We start from the raw sequence: 15,752 nt of genomic DNA, 5'->3' as shown, positions 1-15,752 counted from the left end.
GATTCCAAGTCCTCCAATGATATGATTACTCATGTTTACTACTGAACACACTAATCTATAGTTGTACTGCAGAGAGGTTAAGATTTTGATCCGAGAATGTGAACGAGGTGGCACTTTGACGAAAGAAATCGTGATATCCTTTGTCAAAAATGCAGTGAAGCATTGTGTTGAAGCCAGGCAGCATATCCAAGACTCCCACCCATTGGACTCCCTGAGGAAAGAGGAAAGCAATCTGCTGAAAGGCCAGCTGGAAGAGAACAATATTCGATGAGCTGAAGGGGTTGACATGGGATACAAGGGCAGCCAAGAGGGAACATGTTGTGGCCTTGTGTTCCACATGGGATGAAGACCCTTAGTAAGTAAGTATGCCAGGAAACAATAATACTATCGAGTTGACAAAAAAACCTCGTAGTCATTCTTGGATCAACATCTGAACCTCTCTAATACTTACACTAGATTTAGAAGAGCCTGCACACCATTAGTAACGATGACAACCCCCACTTGGGAAACCTCTTTCGAGCTATGAAATCTCTCAAATCTTGTGATCCAAAAGTACCAATGAACTCGTTTTATACTCAATATGACATGGCATACCTTTGGAAAGAACCCGACTCATCTTACAATAATCCAGCTCATTTAGTCGAACTGAGTATCTGACCAGCATTGTATTACCATAGAACCTGGCTCATTTTATAGTCTTAGTCATTTTCATGTTAACGAAAAGAATTATTTTGCTGATTTAAACAAAAAACGATTCAAATGGGATAACAGCAGTGCAGTGTCGTTCAAATTTGGTTTACAATGTTCTTTTCCTTCTCAACACGGCGTTTATGGCGAAGTATTTTAAGAACCAAAGCAGTGAGCCAGGTTCATGAACCGATAACTGTGGTGTGGAAACCTTCAATAATGATACAGGAAGACTGTTAGTTCCCAGTTCATTAACGTATTGATCAGATTATCAGACACATCCCAAAATCAATCACCCGAACCCCAAAGTAATAGCTCAGCGTACGCTGGTTCTGAAGGTTCTAATTAGCAATCGATCTTTCTTGTCATATGGAGACCTTAAAGGTGGACCACTGTTACAGGTCACATACACTCCATGAAGTGCTCAGTCTGAGCGAGCCTGTGATTGGTGATGAAAAAAGCTTTCGACAATTCACAAGTTTTGAATTCTTTTCTAGTCAAGTGATTAGAAAATTTTGCAGACTCCAATGAGAAAGACTCCTTGTGGTGTCGAGTGTCACCCTTGGGCACCTAGAGGGTTAAAATCATTACCTAACGCAGACCATAATTCATCATCACCCGCTATCTCAAAGAAATGACATCAAATCTTGTAATAACTTCAAGCCCCGAAGTCACTGTGCGCTATCTCCATAAACGTTATCACCGGGCTAATACATGTGATGCATTGCACGCTATGGCGTCGGTGGTTTCATACACATCGCAGATCGGCGCTATGGGAAGCTGCGGAAAATCAATCAATACATACCAGGTATTCATAGACCAGTAATAAAGTTTACTGGGGCACACACATACAGAGCACATACAAACAGATATAGAATTATAACTTAGTAAATGTTTTATGGTTATTGACGAGGTAAAAGTACTTGATCTATGCGTTATGTACTTTTATGATGCTTCGATGGGATTAGCTCTATTGGATAAACGATAACCAATAAATGCAAACCCGAGTTAATTTTTCATAGCTTATCAACATCCTGGGATCATCGGGAAAAGATCGCCATTTTCATTTTGTCTAATCCTGTTGATTTGGATTCTGGTGGTGGTCATGGAAACTGGCACACACAAGATAAAGTCTTTGACAGGACTTTGTCAGCTCGGATGATATTTGATAACTTTGCTAGCTGCAGCTGCTTGCCCCTTACAAAATTAATTTGATCAAAACCTCGAAAATTAATAGGTTTTACCTAAATTTAGGCAAATACTGTCACAATCACAATAGAGTGACAAGCTACAGGATGCTCAGGATGTTGGCCTTGAAATGCAGGCACAAAACATGACACAAGTCAACATGGGGTGCACAGGACAGGGCTTGCTGGGGCAGACTCATACAAATCAGATTTGTACAAGTCTGCTGATCAGCAGGTGTTTTTTTAAAGAGATTCGGCCAAAATTGCTATTAGAACCCTGGATGTGGCCTTTTTTTCTACTGGGGACGTTGGGATATAGAATCGTATCCTTACCTCCTTGCCTTTATTTTCTACCTAAAAATGTTCTATATGAAAGTGATAAGTTTACATCTTTCCTATATCAAAGTCCGCCTTTGAAGACATCTTACCTTGCAGGTTTAACATAAAGCCCATGAAGGGCGCTTCAATAGGCAGGCAAAGTATTGATTTCTTTCAAAGGAGCCCAAGGATACAAACGGAACTACAAAAGGTGTGAAAATTTAATGAGACTGAAAATAGTTTCAGATGCATCAAGATGTAACCAAATGCTAACTAATTGCAAAAAGAGTTTGAAAGAAGTATGTATTTGTTCAAATGTGTTCAACAATTCGTTTTTTGAATGTTTTTGAAAGGTTACACCATGAGAAACGACCATACCGGCACTGATGTATGCAAAACATGTTAACTTTGGAGCCTGGGATGACTTCACTGCCCCAGCAAATAAATGCCAAAAATAGAAAACAGGAGTTATAAAAATTTCTTTTATTACTTAAAGGAACACTGTGACTATCATTAGTACCAACCTGTCAACAACCCCACTTGCTCCTTCTGCAACTACAAGATATCTATTAAAACGTTTTGCCTCAGGACTGAATTGTGAAACCTATGCTATTAGAAGACAGTGCTAATTTAGTCATAGCCTGTGTTTGCAATTATCATATTCTAGCACCTAGCATCAAACGAAAGTGCAATAAAATCATATCCTTCAGAGCATTGACACTTCTCTCTGATGAAAGCAATGCAATCATCGTAATATAAGATGTGATTTTTTGTTCAGGCTTCTATAAACAAAGACACTCAAAAGTCAAATTGTAAAGTTAAAGGCCAATGCTGTTTGTTAAAAATTGAAGTTTGAAATTGATTTTGGAAAAATATCGACGTGTGTGAATAAGACCTGAATACAAATTTCAACTTTGCTTTGTGTAGACAGGTATACTATCAAGACCAACTTTCAGCTGACAGCATAATTTGCTTTTGGTTAAATACAATGGTAGCAGCTTGCATAAATGCAAGCTGCAAGCACTTGTCAAAAGCGAATTGACACATGTCATCGAATTTGTTTTACATGCAAAAACAAAATGACGAAAGAAAAAGGTTTTCAGAACGGAAATTGCTCGAGGCCAGATGAAAACACATGCGCCAATTAATCAACACAATGCTATCTCAGTGGTAGCTTGTGTGTACAATACCTTAACGTGTCGACCACCCATAGCGTAATGAAACGAGGTCCATTGAGCAAAATAACCGTTCACACCGACTTGTAATTCTCAACATCCTCACAACAGTCAAGACAAAATGTCTACTTACATTTGCGATCTATGCGAACATATCAAACGTGTCGGGATCGTGGAACCAGTGCCAAATATTCCATATTTGTGAGTATCAAGTATTCCTTTTGAGTAGTCGAGAGACTGTACGTTGCAACATAGCACATGTATCGGATGCAGAACACGTCAATAGATGTTGCGTTCCCCCTGCTTGTAAGCAATGGAGCTTGCGGTGTCACATCGATAATGTTAAATCTCATTTCGTGATATTATACGATGATGAAGAGCTAGCGACATGCGATGTAGCAAGCGTGGGAGTAACAGAACACTGTCTTTTCAACTATGCAATGGCATTGTTGTCTGCTATTCACGCGGTGTACCCAAATGCCTAATAGACTATCTTACCCAATGAAGTTTTATCATAGAAACTTCAACAAGCAACTAAATCAACCCTCAGAAGTCGGAGATCTGCCTCATCTTCTTTAAAGGCCCACGCTGTTCTCGAACTTTGAAATTTGCAATTGATTGAATAGAATTTTACAATTTCCAACTGCGCCCATACGAACTGAATATAAATTTCAACATTGCAGTTGTGAAAACAAGACATTTAAATACTCTTAATACCCAGTTTTAGTAAATTCACCTACATGATAACTGCACTACGGCAACACGTATAACTGCAATTTCTATTTTCCTGAGCCACCACAACCAAATACAAATGGCGTCCCCTTTAAAAGATGCTGACATTCCCCCTTAATGTAGTTGGGAGATTGTAGCGTCATGGTGTCACTTATCTGTATGACGTTTTCGAAATGTTACAGAATAAGTTAGGCACTATTTGTATTTGCTATTTGCATTCTTCCCCAGCAGCATTTTAGACCAAAAAATCGTTCCTCGGTTGAACTTACATACTTCGAAATGGCATAATGTCAGACTTTGAAAGGAGTGTAGGCTTATGTTATTGAAAAACTGATACTGTAACAGCTAACAGTTGTATGTGAAAAAAGAAATAAATGTATCTTTCCAACGCAGACCAATTAGCCTTCGTAATCAAGTCTCGTCATGAGTTTGAATCTCTGCAGGGTTACAAAAATGCAGACTTCAGCATCATTTATTGCATTCAAAATACGCTCTCGACACACGGATGAGGACATTCCCAAGCTATAATGATGTGATACTCCCACTTTAAGCTGGTGATGAGGTTTACATCAAAACATTTTTCACCACACAACCATGCAGCCTAGTGTGATCAAGTCTTGTACAAGGCTAAGCAGTTGTCATGGTAACTGAGTCAACATCACAATATTCATAGCAGGCCTAGTGGCTTGTTTTGATGGGACAGTGAACAGACCGGGTTTTAGCCTAACAGACGAAGTCCATCCAGGTTCTCGTTTGAGGTCTGTCATTCACATTATAGTGTTTTTAAAAAAAATCTAAATATTGACTAACTTTTTTAAATATTGAGCTGAGAATTGAATGTTACTGTGATGTATTGTAAAGCAATGTAGGAGCAAACCGGAGAACTTGAATGAAACCTATGCTGTCTGACAGAGTCACTCATCCTCTTTCAGGGTAACCAACTATTACAAGCATCATATTGGGGCACCAAAGCTGAAAAAAGGGGGTGCCAGAAAACTTCCAGGCTGCCCAAGGGAGTGCCAGGCATCTGACCCCAGCAGGTTGGTTATCACATGCGGCATAACATCCTAATACAACTTCAATTCAAAGCTACTTCCAAAGAAGACTTATTTGATCCTTTGCTGCATAACGCACAAACGAGGATCTGAACAACGCAGATCAGTTACCAGCATGGGGAACTGAACACCTTCTGGTAGTCACATGTAGCAGCAAACCCCAGAGCAAATTCAAAGCCACATTTAACCAGAAGAAGCTGATTTATTGATTTTCGTACAAAATGGATCAGATCATGTAGGAGGTTGTTGGACACAGATTTATGTTATTTTTACAATCGAGAAATCTATTTTTGGACTTGGGAATTCTACAGTTATTAACAGTATCTGTATTATATATTGTAAACCATGAAAGTCTCACGATACGAAAATTTGGCAAAATAGTTCCTATTCACTTGGCGATAGACTAATTATTGCATTTACTGCAGAAATGTATTGGTTAACCCGTCAAAATTACAAAAATTTCATAGTTTACAGTATAAGGGACATCATCTATTTACCATGACGTCATGGATCGAACTCAGCTGTAGCTAGAGCCAAACGTAACTGAAAAGCAGCCTCCCAACCAAAAAGCTAGCTTTGGGCTGGTCCTGATTGAAGTACAGCTCAGCTCAGTCATCTATGCACTCTAGCTTAATGTTCCATCAAGAAAATACGATGATAAATTATTTGTTTGCACTGATGGCTCAAGATGACAAAGCAGAGCAGGAGAATGAGTAATAATTGATTAATGTGCAGAGTGAGCACAAGGAGAAAATTTAACATTGACTTTGTTGCCGAGACATTCAATCAAACTTGTTTGATATCAATATCATTGGTTAAAAGAACTTGCTTCACAACAATATTGAAAATGATATTTGAATGAAACAGAGTGTGGGCGGTTTGCTTTTTTTGCAAGAGAATCCCACAATGTCAATTATTCTATTTTTAGCTGCAAAAGAGACAACACGCTAGATGTTAAAGACTTTAAAGTTGGACAAGATGAACATGAAGATTAAGATAAAGTAATAGTTTATTCATTTTCTGACCGACCTCAAAACTAGACTTTGTCTCAGAGATGCTCAATCAGACTTATTCGATATAAATATCTGTAAAATGAAAAGATGTATAACACAACAATACTGAAATTGATACCGGTATTCAAGGGAAACTGGAAGTGGGTGGTTTGTTTTCTAAATAGAATTCAACAAATATGCTTTCTTAGCTACAACAAAGCTGACATTGTCACATCAGTATCCTAAATGTTAGATAAGTTTAGTACATATATTGATATATCGGGATGGGCGCAGCACTAGTGCCTATACTATTAGGCAAGCAAGGGATCCCATCTAAACATTAACTGCCTGTGATGGACAAATTGGCACAAAACAAAAACATTCACATGGGAGAGTAGAGAGCAAGAAGAATACCTAGGTAAACAACTGCAGAAAAATTTGATGCAAAGATCCACGATCCTTGATCTACCGGGTATTCTGCAGAGACGGTCAATTTCCCTTCTCACTTCACTATCAACACTACAAAGAAGCAAGATGATGCACCACACTTCTACAGTCCAGCTACTTCGCTATGATTAATTCCCCCAACCAAATTACCCAAAACATAGATCTAATCCCCCATTCTTCATTGTCTCATGTGGCCTTTTCCTGTGACACAATTTTCTGCCTGTCTAACATTCCTCTCCAAATGGCATTCATAAAGTCACTTATCATTTTTCTCGTTGTTGATGATGAATAGAATAGCCGATAGAGATCATGATATAATAGAATTGAATTAGGCGACAGGAAATTAGATACATGGTACTGACATCTATCAGAATTTAAGAGAACTAGATATAACGGGGATGGTACCAGATATTTGTTGTGACAGTGTGACGAGATGATAATGTCAGCGTTCTTTAGGCTGGCGGTGGTACTGTCGTCGCAATATCCTTTCTATCTAACGCACTATGCAATTAAGTGATTTCTGTTGCTGCGACCTGCATTGATAACACGATAAGTGATTGCAAGCAAGTTAACCAACTAGTGGGATTAAAATGTTATCATATTCATATTCAAATTTATATTTCTAGCAGAATGGAAAAAATAACCAAAGTGCGTTATACCAGAGTTAAAAGAGCTGGAAAGACTTGGAAAAGAGAAGCCAAATATCAGAAACAAACCATTCTTACCTGATTTTCACATTTTTGAGTAATTTTCCTGTAATCCAGGTCCAACCCCCTGACAACACTAAGATAATCCACGCAGCTCAGAGGTCGAGGCCTGCCACCAGCTAAATCCTTTTTCCAGAATGAGAAAGTTCTGTCTAAGGGCCGAATTTGACCTGATAAAGCCTTTTCTAATAAGAAGCAACCAGCAGTTTCTACTCGCACATCCTCTACTGCAGGCTTTTCACAACCACTTTGCTTTTTAAAGTTGTCATCTTTCAGGCCAGGTAGTGTGCCTGCTAAATCAGACTTTGTCTCACCAGAAAACGTTCTGGAACCTTGGTCCAAAATATCAGAGTCGGTTTTCTTGCTCTCTCGCTGTCTCCTCCTGAATGATGGTGTCCGTCTAAAGTTTACACCAAAACATTTCTCACCGAATGCACTACCAGAATCTGTACTCCAATCTGAATCAGGGCTGAGTATATCTGATTCTAAACTTACACTTGGGCCAAACAACCAATTCTTTTTGCTGCCATTATCAGTTTGAAATGCAAACGAAATTTCTGGATGCTCATTTCCTGGAAGACCATCAGGGGTCACTTTGTTATCTGCGACACTTCCACTTGATGAGTTAATCATCTCAACAACATCTAGCCAATCATCAGAAGAGTGCACGCTTTTACGATACTGCGAACTGTCGGACACTCCATCACCAATATCTGTTGTTTTAGCAAAAGATCCACCCTCACCAAGACCTAAATGGTGCTTTTTTTCCTTTGCATTCTTTGAAAGAGTATTGTTGTCTTTAGGTGACCCAATGCTTGGATCAGAAACGCTTCTCATCTCATTTTCTTCCCTCAAAGGTAAAGGAAACTGATCTAGGAACTCTGATTGAAATTCATGGTCCATATTTTGAGAATGAGGGCTTTGGAGCCGGGAAAAGTAACTTGGGAAGCTTGTAGGTCTAGCTGCTTTGGGCTGCAAATAATCTGGCCATAATAATTTCCCTTCCAACTCAGCTTCAGTGTTGCAGCCATCGCCAGAACTTTCTTCTGGAATGCTTGGTGTTGAACACAAAACGTCATCTGGGAAGAAGAATCTCCGCTTCCCAGAGTCTTTCGGAGAAACGAGACCAGAATACCTTCCTCTGGGTGACAGGGAATGAAGAGGAAGAGATCCTGGACTTCCTGGAGTCCATGGGCTGCCTGGGTTACCTGTATGACCTCGAGGAGAGGCCCATTCACCAGATGGACTTTTTGGAAGGTTCAAGTCCTTTGGTCGAGAGGTCTTATGTGGCAAGACCAACAACTTCTTCCCAATATGCTTCAATGATTCACTTGATGGCCCAGTCTGTCTCTCAACAACTGATGGTTTCGGATGTTGACATTGTTGATTCGGTGCCCAATTTTGGAGATCTGCAATTTGATTCTGTAATCGAAGTTGTTCACTGGAGGTCCAACTGAGGATCTCTCCACTTGGGGCTAGTCTCTTCAGTCTAAGTTGCTCGCTTGATGTCCAACTCTGCATAACTTCAGATTGAGACTGCCACTGAAGTCGTAAATGTTCACTAGAGGTCCAACTCTGCACCGCCAAGATTTCAGGTGGGTCGGCCAACGCAGAGCTGGATACCACATTTGATTTCAGTTCTATTATAGCCATTGCAGCTGGGACATCTACATCATCAGAATCTGATCCCTCGGCATCATCATTTGGACACAAATGCAATACATTCAAGTCGAGTTGTTTGGGGCCACCATATCTTGGCCAGAGTTGCTCATCATTCTCAAAGGATTCTGCAAGATATTTGGCCCTTGCCATGCCAGGAATGCTTCTCGCTGGTCCTTGAATATTGAGAAGCATTGGTGGTCCAACTGACTCTGCCTTCGGCACATCGCTATCAGAGGTGAAATATGACACATGACCAGAATCGACAGAATTTCCAAAAATATCATAGCTGTCCAAAACATCAGTGTCGTCAATGTAAGTCTGAGCAATGCCATCCCATTCCAAGCTCGGAGATCCAGACTTATCATGACCTTTTAGGGAAAGATTCAGCCACTTTCCAACGAGCTCACTATCCTTGACTGACCCCAAACTCAAAGGGCGACACTTCCCAACCTCTGACACTTTTGTCTTGCCAAGAACTGCCAGATTCAAGCTCAAAGGTCGCTCCCTGATATGCCTGCTGACAACATCAATTTCTTTCCCAAAGTTTAGAGTCTCTGGTCTCATCATGGATGATTCATTCAATCTACGCTTAACACTCCTAGATAAATATGGACTGAGATCCTGCCTTCCCATTTTCGGTGGCCAGAATACACTAGGTCTTATGTTGGCAGTTCTCTCAGGAATTGAACTCATATTAGGTTCACAATCAACAACGTCCTTCTTAAGGGGAATTTCCTCAGTTCGACTACAATCACCCCTACCAGCACCAGGTGAAACACAATCCACTTCTCTCAAAGATGAATTGTTAGCCAGCTTCGGCAATTCGGAGAGAGGACATTTGTGTTCCTTATCTTGTCTATTAGCAATATCTAAAGGTCTTGGTTCCTCAATCTGAGATGGTACATTTCCTGTAGAATATGAATTGTCTGGTGAGTTTTCATGGTCTACTTCACTTTGTTCCTGGCCCTCACCTTTCCATACCACATCATCAGGGTGTTCCTTATCATCTTCAATTGTCAGGTTTTTTTCTTTTGACTTTGGGAACACTGAAGCAGTAGCCTCTGGTACTTCTAAATCCTTACTTGGCATATCGCCTACTTCCTTTGACTGATTCCCCATGAGATTTGGTTTCTTTTTAGAACTTCTAAAACTGATCGACCTTCTGAAGATAGATTCAGAGTTACTTTCTTTCTTGAATGAAGGAATTCTAGTGCCAGTTTTCCCCTTTTTGCTCTCACTTATTTTATTGTTCTTTCTCTGTTGTTTGATAGGATTATCTTTCACTTCAGAAGCACTTTTTGCCTTGGAATCCAAAGATGTTGGTGGAACACGTTCCTCTGATCCTTTTTCTTTCTTCCGTAGTATCTTAGCAAAGGTGCTCACCAGTTGACCTCCTTTAGGGCTTGACTCCCGTGGAGAAATTACTTTCTTTGATCCTGTTGGAGACTTCTCCGGAGAGGTTAGATTCCGTTCAGGACTTGGTACTCTCATACTTGAACTTGAAGTCTCTCCCTTTCCTGTGGCTGTAGATGACCGTGCGTCCTTTGTTCCCTTGAACACATTGACCACAAAGCGTTCAGGACTAGAAGCTCTAGAACTTGCCCCATCACTTCTAGGCAGGTGTAACTGACTCCTCATGAAGTCACCTTCATTATCTTGAACAGGCGGAACCATATTCAGGTCCCTAAGTTCCAGATCCTCTTTGGTGATGGAAGCAGGGACTTTCATTTTTACTTTTGGTGACAACGGTCCTTTAACGATGGTTCTGATAGGTAGATTAAAAACAAACCTATCAGGAATAGTGTCATCTGTTTTTGAAGAGTTGGTCTCAGGTGCAATAACAGTCCCTCTAGCTCTTGCAAAATTAGCTTCATCGCCACATTTGCCTCTCTGTGGTAAGACCCCTAGTTCAGAATCACTTTTGTCAACATGCATAGGTACCTTTCCTTTGGGCTTAGATGATTTTGTACCCCTATCCTTCAATGCACTTGGCAATTTAAAACCAAATCTTTCTGGAATGGCTGATTTGGAAAGTTTACTTTTAGTTTTTTGAGAATTCCTGTCTTGTGACACACTTTCTGGTACACAATGAACAGTAGTCACATCCTCTTCAGCACCACTGGTGGAAGACGATTTCATTCTCACTTGTGCTTTTGGCGACATCAAAACCTTTCCTTTGGTCTCGCTTGGCACATTTGAAGCAAATATCACTTCAACAGGAACTTTAGAAAAGCCTGGCAGTTCCTTACAAGTTTTTGGAGAACGTGGTTGGGTTCCAATGAAATATTCTGTAATTTCTTCAGCTTCCATAGACATTTGATCAAATTCTCTTGGCATGCTTGTCCTAATGGGGAGACTAGTTGGCCTAGATCCCTTGCCAGCAACTAGTGATGCAATGTTTGGTCGACTTACCCTATACACACTTGTTGGCCTCGTCAACATCTCCATATCGACAAATCTAACTGTTTTTCGCTTCTGAAGTTCAACAGCATGACGCACATCTTTTACTGCTACATCACTTTCAGCTTCTTCAAATCTTTCTGTCCCGGCCTCCACAGCACCTGAATAACCCTCACCGATTGCTTCACAAACTGTAACATTCCTGGTTTGTTCCTCAATGAACTTGTCCTCTGAGTTACGAAGCCCATGTTCTGATCGTTGGTCCGAAACCCCATTGCTAGATTCTTCAGCCATTTTGGCAATATATTTTCGTTATCCTACTTCTCGCTAAAACTTGATCCATCAAGATATTTCTTAGATTTAGCTATCATCGTCAGCTCAGGCTATCCCTCTGAGATAAAACATCAGGCTAGGAGCAGCATAACCTCAGAACATTCAATGCAGGCCTTTTTAAGCCTTACAAGGATTCTTTATCAACATTTTGATAAGCTTGAATCAAATGACAAGAAATACAAGTGTCCCTTCTTGCCTTAATGAGTAAAGCAAACAATGTCAGAAAAAACTGCACTGTTCTATCGGAAATTCCTTTGCCAAATCAGCTGAGGTTAATTTGAAGTGTAATCTCCTGAATTAAATGTGACTTTTAGGTTTTCAAATTTTCAATGTTAGTGTCTTTATGAATGCGAGAGAGTAGAAGATTTTCTATCCTTGAAATTTGAACAGCTGCACCCTTCTTGGAGAAGCCCTCCAAGTTTTTTAGTTAAACTAGTCTAGCCGCCCAACCAAATTAAAGGAAGCCTGGCCCTCTTCGCTAACTTATTATTAGCAAATGGAAAAGACCGACCGGGGTGACTTTAAATTCAATCTTATACCCAATTGATTGAACGGCATCAAAACAGATCTTGTGTTCTTTTCTAGTAGTAGTGTCTTTAAAAGGACCCCCTAGTGTGATTTGATTGCATGCATAAACAGTTGAAGTGTAAACGGACTTCAAAAGTGCTGTGAATAGTTACAGTTTTTCCTGTTATTTCAACTGAATTAGGTTTGTCCGTCACTTATCGATTAAGGAGAGGTTCTGTCATTCTGTGATGAGAGGAAGGCCTAATGTTTAAGAAAATATATCATCGGTGAGGGACTGACAAACGTTCATTCTTTCACTTTTTGCAAGTTTTGAGTGGTCCAGAGTGACTTTCACATTACTTATCAATGACTTCCTGACTTATCAATGATCTTCCTTCTGCGACTGCATCCTGACACCACATAATTTCATTTCCTTGCAAAAATATAGAAATTTTGTTAAGCTACACCTTTCTCTTAATCGTAGATCATTCCAAAAGCTGGGAATTTAAAACTTGACAGTTGTAACAGATGAGGATCTCAAAAGGATTCAAGGAAGAGGGACATCTTTCACAGAAGCATAAACCTCCTTTCATATAGAGGAATTGTTTAGAGAAATGATCCACAGAATATTCCAGTGTATTCCCAACAAATACCACCCAAGGTAATATTGAAAATTGTATCATTTTGAAGAAGTATATTAAGATCCAACACATCATTTAATCCGAATCTATCTACACAATCAAGGGATAATGCATCACTGAAACTTCAAATATGTCACAAATGGACATTCTGGACATTCCACAAGTCAGCACAGTTATCCACATTAGAATTCAAGTCATATTTTAATATACTTTTTACTGTTTGGTTTGAAGTATTACACAAACTTAATCCGAGAATCACGCCAATATTACACCCGTCAATGGAAAACATGCCGGCGATTTAGTGGCACCATTCTTCAATGGCAGGGTTCATTAAGGGTTCACCAAGAATTTCTGAGCAGAGATACTTCTTTTGCAATCGGAGAATGCAGCGTTGCAGATGACAACATTTGTAACTGTACTCTATTTACTGTAATTACAAAAAAAGTACTTTTCTTTGGCACACTATGAACTGTGAAATGTTTGCAAAGCTAAGAATTGGTAAATTTGTTCATTTTCAATTTGCGTAGACTGAATATTGTGTTTGCTGCCATGATTGAATGGTTAATAGGTTAGAGTTGAATCTTTCACATTTTGAGTTTCAATGCCAACCCACAGTATTGGAGGGTCTGAAACTTAGGTTCAAGAGCTAAAATAAACAACTCGTAGTTGTACTAAGTGAGCTACTGAACCTATTATTTGTAAAAACAACTCTATTCCAGACTTTACTTTAAATAACAACAGGGAAATTACAACTAGGAGTAAGTTGCCAATATTCACCGACCTAGTAAGCCTATTTTGGGAGCTCGATTGGACTTTTTCCAAGCGACAAAATGAAACACTGTCAAACATATTTTTAATGCTACATACTATTATCATGAAAATGCCCTGTACACTTTTAGTATTATGGGGTTCTCGACCATTGACCCTTAATTCCTAATTTCAAAATTTTGCCCAACACTCTCATACAAAGCAATAAATTGCCCTACAAATTAAGCATTAATACTTCTAAATATAAAGTAAATATGACTGACATTGTGTTAACCCCACAAGTAGTTTTTCAACAAATATTTTGGCAATCATAATCTTGTGGCACATAATGTCAGATTTAATTGTAACATTTTACTAAAATATTTTTGTTAATTATCAGACTGTTTGAACTTGTCAAGTCAAATCAAATGTGACCATCATAAAATATGCCCAAATGTGTCCACGGACAAAAGGATGGATGGATGGATGGACAGATGGACGGATGGATGGATGAACAGACCGATGGATGGACGGATGGACGGACCGATAGAGGGATGGTCGAATGGATGGATCGACGGACCGATGGATAGATGGATGGATGGATTGACGGATGGAGGGGTGGGTGGGTTGGTGGTTGGGTGGACGGACAGACGGCCGCTAAGACCCACGGACACCACTCGAATAGCTATTAGACTAGATCAGCTGACACAAGCTAAAAAGGGAGTAGGGAGAAATAAAGTCGTTCGTGAGAAAGAGGTCTTTTTAGAAGTAAGGAACAAATGTAGGTGTTCCCAAAATGATAAGTGGGGCAGATACTGGACCTTCCTTACAAGTACAAATAATAATGCACACCAAGAACTGTAGGCATAAACAATCACAACCATCCCACCAAATGAGCAGTTCACCTAAATCTAAAACAACTGCAAATAATTGGTGTATCAATAATGAGGCATCATTAAGAGCTAATAACGGACATGCATTCTAATTATTACTAATATGAAATGGTTGCAATATGCTTGATTTGTCATTTACGAATGGCCTCAAAAGTCAAGCCAGGTCAAAGTAACGATGGAAACATTAGTCAGTTTGGCTCCTAGATTTTAACGCTTTGTAAAGGGAAGAAGTTTAATTCAAAGAATATATTTTGAGGACATGATATCTGAAATCATCATCATACATTCACTAGCCGCAATTATCAGGATCATTAACATGTTCTTGTAGCTCTAGTTGCAGTTGCAGGTCTATCGAAATATCAAACTCATGCAACTCATAAGATTGGAAACAAATAACCAGTGGTAGCCAACTTAACCTTGACTGATAACGGGAATGAACATCGTGCACTTACCTTTGGTTGTTTAGAAGGTGCATGTTTCGTGGTTGGGGAAGACGGCAAGGATGATGGTAGCCTTGACGGGCCGCGGCAAGGTTTGGGGGGACTTTCCTGTCTAGGAGGGCTTGTCGACCTGGGAGGTATCTCCCGCACCGGGCTCCACCCCTTGATGTTTTCTGCATGACTTGGGTACTTTTCTGCCAGGTGGTCTAGAAAAGCTTCCCGCTTGTTTTCAAAGTCCTGAAAATGTATGCATGATTGACAGCCTCAAGACTGGTGGCAAGATTGTTGAAAATTAGAATGAATTCACAAGTTGGTCATGTAACAACCCTCACTACAACTCAGCACCTTTTTAAATCGTATTCCTATGAACTTTCAGTTTTGCAATAGCAATACTCTAAAAATTGTTGGATTTTCTTTAAATAGTCTAAATATAAGACACCAGGTTTCGCTGGAAAAGGCTGATGGGATTCATGACAAATTTTAGCAGGATTTAGGACGAGCAAAGTTGATAGTGCCACGATTGGCCAAAATTGCAATGGGAACATTTTTTTAAAGGGGTTGGCAAGTTGCTGAAGCCTTTCGGTCTTCAAAAAGTATATAGCACAATCGGAAATAAAAAACAGGGTGTCCCAACAGAGAGATACGGTTTTACGGAATGATACGCTTAGACTTACCTTGTCTGCAGTATCAGCAGTATAGTGAAGAATATCAGAGGCAACAATTTTAGCTTTCTTTGGCTTCTTTTTCTTCTTTGCAAGAGAAGCACCCATAGTCAAACTTTCAAAAATGTTATCAACAGTTTAAGAAAGTAGTTTAATTGATTTGATAT

General features: G+C 39.7%; 1 protein-coding gene across 1 annotated transcript in view; it reads right to left on the bottom strand.

Moving 5' to 3' along the window:
* The window catches only part of LOC135500188 (uncharacterized), a 161,003-nt gene extending 157,424 nt beyond the window's left edge, over window positions 1-3,579 (bottom strand). Inside the window, exon 1 of the mRNA XM_064791437.1 lies at window positions 3,501-3,579. The gene's annotated coding sequence lies outside the window, so the exon portion shown is untranslated. The remainder of the gene's footprint in view (window positions 1-3,500) is intronic.
* Between the last annotated feature and the right edge of the window lie 12,173 nt (window positions 3,580-15,752).

The sequence above is a fragment of the Lineus longissimus genome, chromosome 16 (assembly GCF_910592395.1).
Source record: "Lineus longissimus chromosome 16, tnLinLong1.2, whole genome shotgun sequence".
NCBI classification, from domain to species: Eukaryota; Metazoa; Nemertea; class Pilidiophora; order Heteronemertea; family Lineidae; genus Lineus; species Lineus longissimus.
Note: the sequence above shows the minus strand (reverse complement) of the source record. Positions and strands in the feature narration are given on the sequence as shown.